The 14,455-nt window shown below is 36.7% G+C and overlaps 6 non-coding genes across 6 annotated transcripts; 2 read left to right on the forward strand and 4 right to left on the reverse strand.

The window, feature by feature from the left end:
• Positions 1-4,464: 4,464 nt before the first annotated feature.
• On the reverse strand, positions 4,465-4,537 carry Trnak-uuu. The gene has a single exon. It is a non-coding gene; the product is annotated as a tRNA-Lys (tRNA).
• Positions 4,538-6,127: 1,590 nt separating this feature from the next.
• Positions 6,128-6,200, reverse strand: Trnak-uuu. The gene has a single exon. It is a non-coding gene; the product is annotated as a tRNA-Lys (tRNA).
• An 874-nt stretch (positions 6,201-7,074) lies between these two features.
• On the reverse strand, positions 7,075-7,147 carry Trnak-uuu. Its single transcript has one exon. It is a non-coding gene; the product is annotated as a tRNA-Lys (tRNA).
• Positions 7,148-8,451: 1,304 nt separating this feature from the next.
• Trnak-uuu lies at positions 8,452-8,524 on the reverse strand. The gene has a single exon. It is a non-coding gene; the product is annotated as a tRNA-Lys (tRNA).
• Positions 8,525-12,733: 4,209 nt separating this feature from the next.
• Positions 12,734-12,806, forward strand: Trnak-uuu. The gene has a single exon. It is a non-coding gene; the product is annotated as a tRNA-Lys (tRNA).
• Positions 12,807-13,748: 942 nt separating this feature from the next.
• Positions 13,749-13,821, forward strand: Trnak-uuu. Its single transcript has one exon. It is a non-coding gene; the product is annotated as a tRNA-Lys (tRNA).
• Positions 13,822-14,455: the final 634 nt, after the last annotated feature.

A 14,455-nucleotide genomic window follows, 5' to 3' on the forward strand; every position in this document is an offset into this window, starting at 1 on the left:
CATACTTTGAGTTGGTTGTCATGCAGCACTCCGAAATACTCCACCCCCTCCACTGTATTGAATTTCATTGAATATGGCAAACTCTTTATGTTGGGTGGGAATTTCACACGCACATACCTTGTTCCGTCTGCAATGTGTGTACCCTTATAAAATCTTCTGTAAATTGAAGTAATCAGTTCAATATTTAAAGATTTTAATCGTTCTTCAATTTCGTCATCAGAAATATATGCAGGCAAATGCAAAAACGATACCACGACACTATCCGAATGTAGCAGTCTCGCTCTCATCTTGCGACCGTTTAATTCTAACGAGTCATTTTCCGAGATTATCCTAGCTTGAATAACGTCATCAAGTGTCACCTCATACCGATCAGGCCCCTTTGGAACACAGGCGTGAATCACATCCCCCACTTGCTCTGTCAAAAAGTCAATCAACTCACCGACCGCCATTTTCTTATTATCGCCAACATCAATTACAACTGTGAATTCCTTCTTGTATGACATTTTCTTCTTTTCTTCTCTCTCCATGTCTCCTCCTCCACTCATATCTTTACTCTAACCTCAAAATCTCAACTCAAACAGACTAACAAAGTAGAAAACGACCATTCAAAAACTTTCTATACTGGAGCCGAGGTGAAACACGTCCACTATCGACAAAACCCTAACCCAATTTTATTTTTTTGTCTTTAATACTAAAAACAAAGTGTCCTGAAAATGGTCAAAATTGCCCCAAAGTGTTTTGTCTACCATGCCTTGCCAAATTTCTAGGGAAAACAGAAATAATGTTCCACAGTGATTAATGTACCTTCCTGGAAATGGAAATTGGCAAAATCGAGAATGACACCCCACGCACGTGTACGGGGCAACTGCGTGATGCACGTGCACACTATGGAATGTGTTTCGGTGTGTTGATAAACAAACCTGAACGTTATTCACTAGGATGTCTGTGGTCAAAACGTATGTTTGCTTTAATAGTTGATATTAACATTAATATTCCAGGTTCCCCTACCTTTTTTGAAGAGTATGTCTATGTACGGCCATTAAAAGCATATCGAATTATCATAAAATAAAATCGTAAAAATTAGTGGCTGTTTGAATATAACATCGTTTGACTGTAGACAGTCGGCTATTTCCGTAATCGGCGCCAGACACTAGTCTCCAAAAGGCGCACCTGAGTGATGGTATTGCCAGTAATTCTAAGCATGTGCCGAAAAACGTATGTTTGTTGCTTGCATGTCAGTATGCTATTCCACAATCTATTTAAGTTCTATATGTTACATCTCACAAGAATATTTTCACTTTTCTCACTTGATATTTTTTCCTATAAACATTCCAAAATGTGGGCCTTTTTGTTGTTGTTTTGTACGCTTTGATGTATGAAACAAAGAATCGGCCATGTTGAATTAACGTATTTAATTTTTTGGCAACTTGTTCAGCTGAACTAAAAATATATAAACCAATTACTACTGTTGTTATTGTTTTGGTTGTGGGTTTTTTTTTTTGTTTTTGTTGTTTTTTTTTGTTGTTGTTTTTGTTATTGTCTTTGTTTGGGTTTTTGTTTGTATTTAGTTTAATTGGTGTGTGGGTGAGGGTATTGTTTTGCGAGCAGTTGATAGCATGGCCGTTTTCATAGGGAATCAGGAGTGCATGTCTTCACGACTGTTAAAACATCCACCGATTTCGTTTTGTGCTGGATGAAATGTTTCAAAATATATACATGTAGTTGTAAAAGTGGCAGTCCTCCACAATCATATCTTCTTTTGAGCTCCGTTTTATGCACTGATATGATTTTGCTTTGTCGTTCAGATATTCTTAAAAGGTAACATCACCACTATTCGAAAATTCAAATAAGTTTCATTACAACTTCTTGAAAAAATTAAATACTTTCTCTCGCGCTATTATGTATGTAAGGTGAGACGTTAATAAATTATCTGTCTGTCTGCATAATACTAATTACTGGTTGATGTTAATGGTTTCTCACACACTCGTTCGTGAGAGCATCATTCGTTATGTTTGTTAACACACACTTGTTAACTCATGTACGTTTGTTAACAATTTCAAGACATACGCCTGGCTGCTTGTAGGTGATGATCAGGTCACCAATGCCATACATTCGATCAAAAAAACAGCACGATCAAAATCTATTACACTGTGACGTATAGTTAACCTGAAAATCGTTTGTCTGTGACGCGTAATTTGATTACAAGCGCAAAGGCTGTAAATATCTTTTAGTCAAAAAGATGTTAAAACATGCTTAAAACTTGGTTTTTGAGGATACGTAAGAAACAGAATACTACATTCGTGTCTGTTAGATACCATTTATCTTCCAATGAGTTATTTTAAAATGTATCTAACGAATCGAAAAACGTCTAACCTTACGAGTTAAGTTTTAGTTTTAAAAACCACCTCGTCATTGAAGCCGATCAATATTTTAAAAACAAGCCATTGTTTTATTGTAAATTGTAAAACGGGGATTGAAAAAAGTAATTTCAGCCGACGTAGGGACTCGAACCCTAGACCCTCAGATTAAGTCTGATGCTGCTTTTTTTTTTTATCTTTTTATTTACAAATTCAACAATTCACATTCAATAAATAAAATATATATTAAAGCAATAAACACGCACACACAAGAACCATTCACTGAACTACTCTGACCTCTCGCGCTCATTCATACTGATTTCATCCATTAATATATATATTATCATCATTTCTTATAAACATTCAAAAAATAAATTAGAAAATAGTAATTTCATTCACTTCTCAAACGTCTGTTTTATAAACACCAGCAATTAAAGTTCTAAACAGGTTTTAATTTTTTTCCATTTGGATCAGTGTCAATTCCTTTTCTTTTTCTTTCCTCGGCTAACCTCCTGATAAACGCTTCATTAGGTCGATCGACCATTCGCCTCCTTCTGTATTTTCTGTTTTGAGAATCATGGTGTTCAGTGTTCTCCGATTGATCTCTGTCCGTGCGTGGTAAGCGGTCACCCATTGTCTCGGTTCTTTCATTCGCAACATCTGAGCTTCTGTTTTTAACAGGTGAATCAGTCACTCGCTTCACACTAGTATTGTCCGATTTCTTTCCTTCTTCTGTCTTTGTTCCTCTAACCGCCTCATTGTCTTTAACTGGCTTGGCATGCTTCACTGACGGTGCTCCTTTAGGGATCGAAATTTCTTTTTCAATTAACTCATCGTCCATATTTTCTTCATCAGAACTGTGTTCCTCTCCATTACTTGTATATTCCACATCAGAATCACATTCCTCACTACTTCTACCGTCCTTACAACTACACTGAGAATGTCTCTTGTTACACTCACCACACTTTAACTTTTCACAAAACTGTTTTATATGGCCAGTTTGTTTACAAAAATTGCACACAATATCTGGACAAAACTTCATGACATGTGAATCAGATAAACAGTTCCAGCATACTTTTGTTTGACCACTGTGTATTACCCGAAAAAAACATGGGTCCTTCTGCAGTATCAAACTTCACAGAATATGGCATCGATTTGACGTTTTCCGGAAATTTCACCCTTACATAACGTGTTCCATCAAAAATGGTAAGTCCAGCATGTTTCCGCCTTTTAATGTCAGATATTACCGCAATCTTGTATTCATTTAGTTTCTTGACAATGTCATCATCAGTTACATATGATGGTAAATGCATAAAAGACACCACCACTGTGTCAGAAAACAACATGCTACAGTTAAAATCATGTCCATTGAACGAAAAACCATCGACTACCAACCTCGCATTTTCTTCACAATCAAAAGTCACATCCAGAATGTTAGCATATTTGGGAACAATCGCCAAAACTGTATTCTCACCAGTAATATCTTCCAAAGCTTTGTAAATGTCATCAATCTTGTGTTTTAGATTATCCAAAACATCAATAGAAACTGTGCATTCCTTCCTATACCTCGCACCCAAAATGGGCCTCTTCTCTCCACCGTTGACCGAAATCGACATTACAAAAGTCAGATTTTTTTTAAAAACTAAAAAAACCCTGACAATACACAACTTTCCGTATAAAAAAAAGAAAAAAGATCAAGTCTCTCGCATTTCAGCAAAAGAAAAACAAAACAAAACACACATCTCCAAACAATAAAAACCCAAAAAACCCAAGAGCACTCTGAAACACGTCTTAATACTTATCACAACAAATACACAACCGGAAGTTCCAGATTAAAAGTCTGATGCTCTACCGATTGAGCTACGAAGGCTGTTACTCTATTTGGTATGGAAATTGGACTAACAGGGCGACGTTTTTTCCACATTATGTTGTGGTTTACCACTTATCCACAGAACTCTGAATTAACATGGAACAGACAAAAACTGTTAACCTTATTCCAGATTGTTAAGTTTTAGTTTAGAAAACCACTGCGTCATTGAAGCCGATCAATATTTTAAAAATAATTTTAAAAAAACGATGTAAATAAGGGACTGAAGCAAAATATTTCAGCCGACGTAGGGACTCGAACCCTAGACCCTCAGATTAAAAGTCTGATGCTCTACCGACTGAGCTACGAAGGCTGTTACATTAGTAAATGTGAAAATTTATCAACAGGACGAAGATATTGCAACTGTCCTAGACTCAGGTTATGCTATGTTATATTACAGGGATTAACGTGCACATTCAGAGCAAGCTGTTTTAGCGCACGCCTGCCATGTGCACAGGTGCCGACCTCAACCGGTTCCTCCGTCCAGAACAGAAGACTCAAGTTGCGCTTATGAGGTATTTTTGGGGTTTTTTTTATGTCTTTAGGGGAATAAATAGAGTATTATTTGACAACTGTTGAAATGCGATACCGAATTACCTCTTTAAAGGGACTGTCATTGTAAGATGTTTCCAACTAATAAAATTATGTAACGATTAAATTTAATTACATATTAAATACAAATCAGTGGCGAATTCAGAAAATCCATTTAGAAGGGCCCCAATAATTCCTCGGATTCTCCAACGCATAATAAATTTAAAATATAAAATTCAAATATAACTGTCGCAAAATTTAGGGGGTCCCGGGCCCCTAGGGCCCCTTTGGATCCTTCACTGCAGATCTATGCTTGTTTAGAATATCAGTGACTGCATAATCAATGTGTTTTTTATCGTCATGATGTTTTTAAGTAACCCAAGCTGGATTTGACCTCTTAATAATTTCATATCACCGAAAATATATATATATATATATATATATATATATATATATATATTAGGAAATAAAATAACTTGGACACAAACACTAGGACCATCAGAAACATTTAAAGGGGCATTCCTGAGTTTGCTGCAATGTTTAAGACGTTATCGACTAACACAGACTTTTTAACGATTGTAATTACATATCAGATATATTTTTCTGTACAAAATATTAGTGGCTGTATATTAAACGTGTTTCTGATCGTTTTAATATTTGTACTAGGTTAAATTACATTTTAATTCCTAAAATATTGTTTTTTCGTACGTACGAAATTATTTGAAGACAAAATCCAGTTTGGGCTTCTTAGAAATATTAAGACGACCAGAAACACATTGAATATACAGACACTGATATTCTAAACCAGAAAATATATTTAATATGTCAGTTTAATCGTAAAAATATTTTATTAGTCGGAAACATCTTACAATGGAGCAAACTCAGGAATGTCCCTTTAATATTTTATAAACCCTCTGATATGCTATGCCTAAAAATATATTTAATATATAGTTATAGTCGTTAAAAAGTCTTAGTCGGCAACATCTAAATAACGGCAAAAAACTCAGAACAGTCCCTTAATTTAATAAACTTCGTAGCATTTGGAATATACAGAATTAAAATACAATATCTCTCTCTCTCTCTCTCTCTCTCTCTCTCTCTCTCTCTCTCTCTCGATACGTTATTAAAGTACTAGTATATATCTGTCTGCCAGCATAGTAATAATTACTGGTTGATGAGAGAATAATCGATGTTGTTGTTCAACACTTATCCACCTAAATTTGCATTAACATTGAATAATAATGATAATAATAATAATAATTTAAAAAATACTTACTCCCGATTGCCAAATTTTAGTTCTAAAAAGCATCGCCGATCGGTATTTTAAATACAAGCCATAGATTGTAAAACGGGGATTGAAAAAAATAATTTCAGCCGACGTAGGGACTCGAACCCTAGACCCTCAGATTAAAAGTCTGATGCTCTACCGACTGAGCTACGAAGGCTGTTACATAAACATGTAAACGTTGACCACAGGGCGAAGATGTTTTTCTACATTTAATTACTATAAACCAGATACTAATGCAGCCAAAGTTAAGGCAGCAAACCTTTTGCTAACGTTAGCGAACTATTTGATTGGTTCCCGACGTGGCCATTTGCTTTAACGTGAGGCGCCTAAACCAGTCTAGCGGACGGGTTTTTTGGGGGGTTTTGGGGTTGTTGTTGTTTTTAATCTCTGTCTGGTAGAACGCAGCCCAGGTGTGCTTGTGAGGTATTTTGTCTTGTATTTAGGGAATACTCGCACGACGGAAGCAAGTAGACATTGGGGCGCTGACCGATATTGAGGACGTAAAGCAAAGTTTCCAAGGGATTCGGGGTACGCTGCCTCGTAAAATTTTAAAAACTAGATGTCCTGAAATGAAATTTCCTGCATTCTACAAGTAAAATTCATCTCTGTCTTAAGATTTACTGCCAATAATTCTCTCTCTCTCTCTCTCTCTCTCTCTCTCTCTCTCTCTCTCTCTCTCTCTCTCTCTCTCTCTCTCTCTCTCTCTCTCTCTCTCTCTCTCTCTCTCTCATGCATCCTAGTTGCATGGACACCGAGGATGGAGGTTACTTGTATAATTCCATAATAGCGTATATACTTTTATGTTTGTTTAATGTTGTATATTATGTGATGTTTATAAGCTGAACGTTAATAAATTATCTGTCTACATAACAAGAATAACGTTGTGGTTTAACATCGAATCGCAAACGTTTTAACCTTTACGATGATAAAATTTCACTTTTTAAAATCACCGCGTCCATGAAGGCGATCATTATTTTAAAAATAAGCCATGATTGTTTTATTGTAAGTGAGAGACTAAAAAATATATTTCCAGCCGACGTAGGGACTCGAACCCTAAAACCTCAGATTAAAAGTCTGATGCTCTACCGACTGAGCTACGAAGGTTGTTACGGTATTAAATAGTGAAAATTGATCAACAAAACGAAGATATTGCAGATGTGAGATATCTGGTAGAGTCCAGATCAAGTGTTGCCTTACTTACCATATATTAAACAACGGATAATGGATCAATACTTACAAGTATGGTACGACCAACGTCATTTTATTTCTAAATTAAAATATTATAATAAGTTCAAACAAACTTTTGAGTGTGAAAAATATTTATCTTTTATTTCGTCACCACATTTAAAGCGTCCACTAACCAGACTATGATTATCCTCTCATAGTCTATTACGCGAAACGTGTTGATATCATAATATACCTTATGATCAGAGATTCTGTACATTGTGTAATATGAAAGTTATAAAAAATGAATATCACTTTGTGTTAGTTTGCCTAACGTATAAAGATTTAAGACAACACTATTTAAATAAGATTTACAATAGATGGCCAAATATCCAAAAGTTTTATAAGCTAATGTCTTGTGATACTCCTAAAATGGTTATTAATTTAGCAAAATATGTATATCTTGCTATGCAGAGACGTCAGTTATTGTTATAATTGGTTGTTATCTGTTCTTCACAGCTTTATACTTCCATGTATTTCTTCAACTGACCTTCTTACCGAGTCACTGACTCTACATTTAATTTGTATGTTTTCAGTGTATGCTTGCTATAAGTGTTATGTAATACTTTCTGCAATAAACTTGTTCTGCCGCTGTCCCAGACTCGAGCGATTAACGTGCACATTCAGAGCAATCTGTTTTAGCGCACGCCAGCTCCTCCGTCCAGGACAGGAGACTCAAGTTGTGCTTGTGAGGTATTTTGTGTTGTATAGGGGAATAAATAGTGTATTATTTGACAGCTATTGAAATGCGATATCGAATTACCTCGTTAAAGGGACTGCCATTCTAAGATGTTTCCAACTAATAAAATACAAATCAGTGGCCAATCCAGAAAATTCATTTAGGAGGGCCCCAATAATTCGATTTGACCTCTTAATAATTTCATATGTACGAAAATATATATATTAGGAAATAAAATGAACTTGGACACAAACACTAGGACCATCAGAAACATTTAATATTTTGTAAACCCTCTGATATGTTATGCAGAAAACTATATTTAATATGTAATTATAGTCGTTAAAAAATATATATATTTGTAAGTTTGTTAGTCGGCAACATCTTAACAACTGCAAAAAAAATCAGATAGTCCCTTAATGTAAAAACCTTCGTAGAATTTAGAATACAGAAAATTAAGGTACATGATTGTATTATTGTGAATGAGAAACTAAAAAAATATATTTCCAGCCGACGTAGGGACTCGAACCCTAGACCCTCAGATTAAAAGTCTGATGCTCTACCGACTGAGCTACGAAGGCTGTTACAATAACCTGAAAATTTACCAACACGTCTTCAATAGTGCAGGTGCTTGTGTGGCATTTTGTCTTATATTTTGAGAGGAAAAGAAATAGAAGATTAATTGACAACATCTAAATAACGATATCAATTTACCTCTTGAATAAACTTCGTAGCATTTGGTAAACTAACAAATTATGAAGTACGACAGGTATGCTCTCTCTCTCTCTCTCTCTCTCTCTCTCTCTCTCTCTCTCTCTCTCTCTCTCTCTCTCTCTCTCTCTCTCTCTCTCTCTCTCTCTCTCTCTTGGCTCCGCAAGGCTCAATGGGTAGGTGTAAACCACTTGCACCGACCAGTGATCCATAACTGGTTCAACAAAGGCCATGGTTTGTGCTATCCTGCCTGAGGGAAGCGCAAATAAAAGATCCCTTGCTGCTAATCGGAAAGAGTAGCCCATGTAGTGGCGACAGCGGGTTTCCTCTCAAAATCTGTGTGGTCCTTAACCATATGTCTGACGCCATATAACCGTAAATAAAATGTGTTGAGTGCGTCGTTAAATAAAACATTTCTTTTTTTCTTTCTCTCTGCCTCTCTCTGTCTCTGTTTCTCTCTCGCTGTCTCTCTCTCTCTCTGTCTGTCTCTGTGTGTGTCTCTCTCTGTCTCTCTATCTCTCTCTCTCTCTGTGTGTCTCTCTGTGTGTCTCTCTGTATCTGTCTCTCTTCTCTCTGTGTCTCACTGTGTGTGTGTGTGTGTGTGTCTCTCCTCTCTCTCTCTCTCTATCTCTCTCTCGTCTCCCGTCCTCATCTCTCTCTCTCTCTCTCTCTCTCTCTCGTGTATATCACTATTAGGCCTACTATTAATTATTATTTATATATTTAATAATATATATATATATATATATATATATATATATATATATATATATATTAATATAATATAATATAATATATTAAATATCTAAAAGTATGTTACACGTAAATCGATATAATAGACTCGTCATGATGTAGGCTATATGCTACCAGTTATTTATTTATAGTATTCAAAACATGAAGGGTATACCTGAATTAAAAGAATAATCAGTATGGACTATCTGTCTGGTGATGTTTACGTCAGTGTGCACTGGCGTAGGAAGCTGGGGGCAAGGGGTGGGGGGTGTCACCCACTTTTTAGCAGCAGCGATGTTTTTTTAATATATTTATAAATGTGTTTGTGTGTGTGTGTGCGTGTGTGTGCATGGCCGTAGCTAGCGGGGGGAGGGGACAGTTGCCCACCCCACCCCACACATTTTGGCACCTTCCTACGTCCGTGACGTGGAACGAGTCTCACAAATCTGGCATATAGTGGCCGTCTTAGGCCTACAGGAAAAATAGGGGACAGCTGCTTTTGACGTGTGATTCGCAACATGTCACAACGAATCGTTGCATTAATTACTCCACGCAGTTCAATATAATTTCTATGTCAGAATATATTCAGTGGAAAAAACAGTAATATCGAAATAGCTTCATGACTGCCTGGGACGGGACGTAACCCAGTGGTAAAGGGTCGCCTGATGGGTGGTCGGTCGACCATAGGATCGATCCCCGTCGGGGGGCCCATTGGTCTATTTGTCATTCCAGCCAGTGCACCATCACTTGTTACCATACAGTCATATCAAAGGCCGTGGTATGTGCTATGATATCCTGTCTGAAATTGTGCATATAAAAGATCCCTTGCTACTAATGGAAAAAATGAAATGGGTAGTTGTGTCGTTAAACAAATCAAACTTTAACTTTGTTAAATACTTTTTTTAGAGACTACCCTCCCTTGTCAGCTACATGCACATTGGTGTCGTGGTTAAGCCATCGGACTATAGGCTGGCAGGTACAGGGTTCGCAGCCCGCCACCCAGAGCAAATTTTAACAGCTCGATGGGTAGGTGTAAGACCACTACACCCTCTTCTCTTTCACTAACCACTAACAATTAACAACTAACCCAGTCATGGACAGACAGCCCAGATAGCTGAGGTGTGTGCCCGGGACAGCGTACTTGAACCTTAATTGGATATAAGCACGAAAATAAATTGAAATGAAATGAAAAACATTTTTAACATAGGTCGACAAAGATATTTTTGAATATGTGTACGATAATATATATTTTGTTAATAACAAGTTGTATTATAATTATTGCCACTTCTTGTATTCCATGCTATTTACGCACCCGTTCGCTTTTGTTGGACTGTCGGGTTGTTGGGCTGCAGATATAGATAAAGAAAGCCAGCTATCTGGTGTATGGTTTAAATTACGTAACACTGTTATCTGTTGATGTGTGCTTTGACTTCACAAATAAAGGAGACGACTGCATAAAACTTACGGGTGACTGCTTCGATAGGTCTACAAGAAAAAAAAAAGTGGGAAGACATGATATAGTTGAACACGGGGCTTGGTTTTTCCTTACATTTCTAACTGCACAAGAGAAGTGGGCGAACAAAATGGGAGGGAAGAATATAAAGTAAAGGAAAAAGAGAAATGGAAAAGAAAGAAACACGAGAAAAAAAGGAAAGAGGAGAAGAAAAGACAGGAAAAATACCAAAAAGGATGGACAAACACAAAAGGAAGAGAAACAAAAATAGACGACGGAGGACGAGAGAGAGAGAGAGAGAGAGGGAGAGAGGGGGGGGAGAGAAATTTTCGTATTTTATGTACAATGCTGTATTTTCTAGTCAGTGACGTTCACAAAACATTACGAATAGACGTTTATTCGACATGTAAATCTATATTGTATTTCAGATATCAACACATTCTTTATTCTCAGTATAATTATATTTATATATGTAAAGACTTAAAAGATAGATTATTGCATTGGCGGGAGAATGGGTACGTTAAAAAACGTTAAATACGATTGCAATCGATGTTAATAACATTCAGCGATGCCAATCATAGTGACGCTGAATATCATGTGTGTTGTGTGTGTCACACACTGTGTGTATGTGTATGTGTGTGTGTGTGTGTGTGTGCGTGCGAGCGCGTCCATGCATGCGTGGTTCATGAGCACAGTTTGTGTGTATCCCACCTGTAGAATCTGATTAGTATTTTCAATTTACGATGTTGGTCGTTGTTCACGTTTATTTATTTATTTTAACTGATCACCGTGCATATATCCGATTAAAGTCCTGGCGTACTGGTAGGGGGGTCAGGCTGATTTTTGCCCGAATTAAACAAAGTGCCCGAATCTGGATTACAACGTTTATTCGTATTAGCATTACTGCCAAATAGCTATACACTGTTGCAAACGAATCGCCACGCATTTTTACATGGATTACAACTAATATTTTGGGGTAAAATAATGAAATTACATGGATGATTAAAAGTGTTCAGGCCAGCTCATTTTCCCGAATTTCTTTATTGTTTTTGCCCAAATTTAAGGATTTTCTCCAGGACTGGGAGGGCAGTTGCTCCCCCCATCTCGTACGCTTATGGGCCACACACGTGAGCTATCAGCCAGAAAGGTGGTTTAGTGGTAACTTGGGAAGAGAAAAATTTGTGAATACTACTCAATGAGTGCTCTTGGTGGAAGCCCGCATGCGAAGCCAGTATCTACGAGCTTTAACTCCGATGGCCTAACCAGTGCATCATAGAAGCAGGTAAATTGTTTACGTAATACGTTTTAATTCTTCGTTTCTTCTTCTTTCTTTCTTTCATTTTCAATTAATATATTATATTTGTTACTGGGGGGGTTTTGATATTCATTCCTTTAATCATTTTAGTAACGCTTGTAACAGCCTTCGTAGCTCAGTCGGTAGAGCATCAGACTTTTAATCTGAGAGTCTAGGGTTCGAATTTTTTTTTTTTTATACAAGTTGTATTATTTTATCATTTACAAGTTATATTATATTGTCTTACATGTCTTGTATTAATAAGTGCTATCTACGCGCCAGTTCAATTTTGTTGGGCTGCAAATATAGAAAAAGAAAGCTAGCTACCTGGTGTATAGTTTAAATTACGTAACACTGTTATCTGTTGATGTGTGTTTTGACTTGACAAATAAAGGAGACGACTGCCTAAAACGTACTGGTGACTGCTTCGACAAGCTAATTTTAGGATTTTAGGATTACTGCCAAACAGCTATAGGCCCCTAATTATAATTTATAGGGTTGCAAATGAATCGCCACGCAATTTTCTTTTTCTTTCTTTCATTTTTAATTAATATATTATGGGGTTTTTTATTGTAGTTTTTTAATATTTAGTTTGTAACAGCCTTCGTAGCTCAGTCGGTAGAGCATCAGACTTTTAATCTGAGGGTCTAGGGTTCGAGTCCCTACGTCGGCTGGATGTATATTTTTAATTATTTTTTTATACAAGTTCTTATATTGTTATATATAAGTTATATTATATTGGTTATATTATATTGTCATCCATGTCTTGTATTAATAAGTGCTATCTACGCGCCAGTTCAATGTTGTTGGACTGTTTGGCTGCAAATATAGATAAAGAAAGCCAGCTACCTGGTGTATGGTTTAAATTATGTAATACTGTTATCTGTTGATGTGTGTTTTGACGTGACAAATAAAGGAGACGACTGCCTAAAACTTACGGGTGACTGCTTCAACAGGCTTACAAGTAAGAAAAAGAAGCGGGAAGACATGATATAATTTATTACAGGAAAACTGTTTAACACGGGGCTTGGTTTTTCCATACATTTCTAACTGCACAAGAGAAGTGGGCGAACAAAATGGGAGGGACGAATATAAAGTAAAGGAAAAAGACAAAGGGAAAAGAAAGAAACACAAGAAAAAAAGGAGAGAAAGGACAGGAGAGAGACCGAGAAGGATGGACAAATTCAAAAGGAAGAGAAACAAAAATAACCGACGGAGGACGAGGACGAGACAGAGAGAGAGAGAGAGAGAGAGAGAGAGAGAGAGAGAGAGAGAGAGAGAGAGAGAGAGAGAGAGAGAGTGTGTTTTTCGAATAGACATTTATCCGACATGTAAATCTATATCGCATTTCAGATATCAACAAATTCTTTATTCTCAGTATACTTTGTAAACACTACTCATTGAGTGCTCTTGGTAGGAGGGATAGAGTTCGACCCGTACCCCCTTTATATCAAAGGCTCTATGACTAACCCTAACCTCATGCCGGTAAAGTATGTCTACGGAATACGTTTTAATTATTCATTTCATCTTTCTTTCATTTTCAATTAATATATTATGTTTTTAGTTGTGGGGTTTAATATTCATTCCTTTAATCATTTTAGTTACGTTTGTAACAGCCTTCGTAGCTCAGTCGGTAGAGCATCAGACTTTTAATCTGAGGGTCTAGGGTTCGAGTCCCTACGTCGGCTGGATGTATATTTAAAAAAAAAAAAAATGTATACAAGTTCTTAGATATTGTATATATCAAGTTATATTTATATTGGTTATATTATATTGTCATCCATGTCTTGTATTAATAAGTGCTATCTACGCGCCCAGTTCAATGTTTCTTGGACTGTCTGGCTGCAAAATATAGATATAAAGAAAGTCAGCTACCTGGTGTATGGTTTAAAATATGTAATACTGTTATCTGTTGATGTGTGTTTTGACGTGACAAATAAAGGAGACGCCTGCCTAAAACTTACGGGTGACTGCTTCAACAGGCTTACAAGTAAGAAAAAGAAGCGGGAAGAATGATATAATTTATTACAGGAAAACTGTTAACACGGGGGCTTGGTTTTTCCATACATTTCTAACTGCACAAAGAGAAGTGGGCGACACAAAATGGGAGGGACACGAAGATCAAATAGTAAAGGAAAAAAGACAAAGGGAAAGGAATGAAAAACAAAAGAAAAAAAGGAAAGAAAGGACAGGAGAGAGACCGAGAAGGGATTGGACAAACCAGAGCGAAAAAAAATAGCCGACGGAGGACGAGGCCGAGGACGAGAGAGAGGGAGAGAGAGAGAGAGAGAGAAGAGGAAGAGAGAGGGAGAAGGGGAGAAA

The sequence above is a fragment of the Gigantopelta aegis genome, unplaced genomic scaffold (assembly GCF_016097555.1).
Source record: "Gigantopelta aegis isolate Gae_Host unplaced genomic scaffold, Gae_host_genome ctg6480_pilon_pilon, whole genome shotgun sequence".
In the NCBI taxonomy this organism is placed as follows: domain Eukaryota; kingdom Metazoa; phylum Mollusca; class Gastropoda; order Neomphalida; family Peltospiridae; genus Gigantopelta; species Gigantopelta aegis.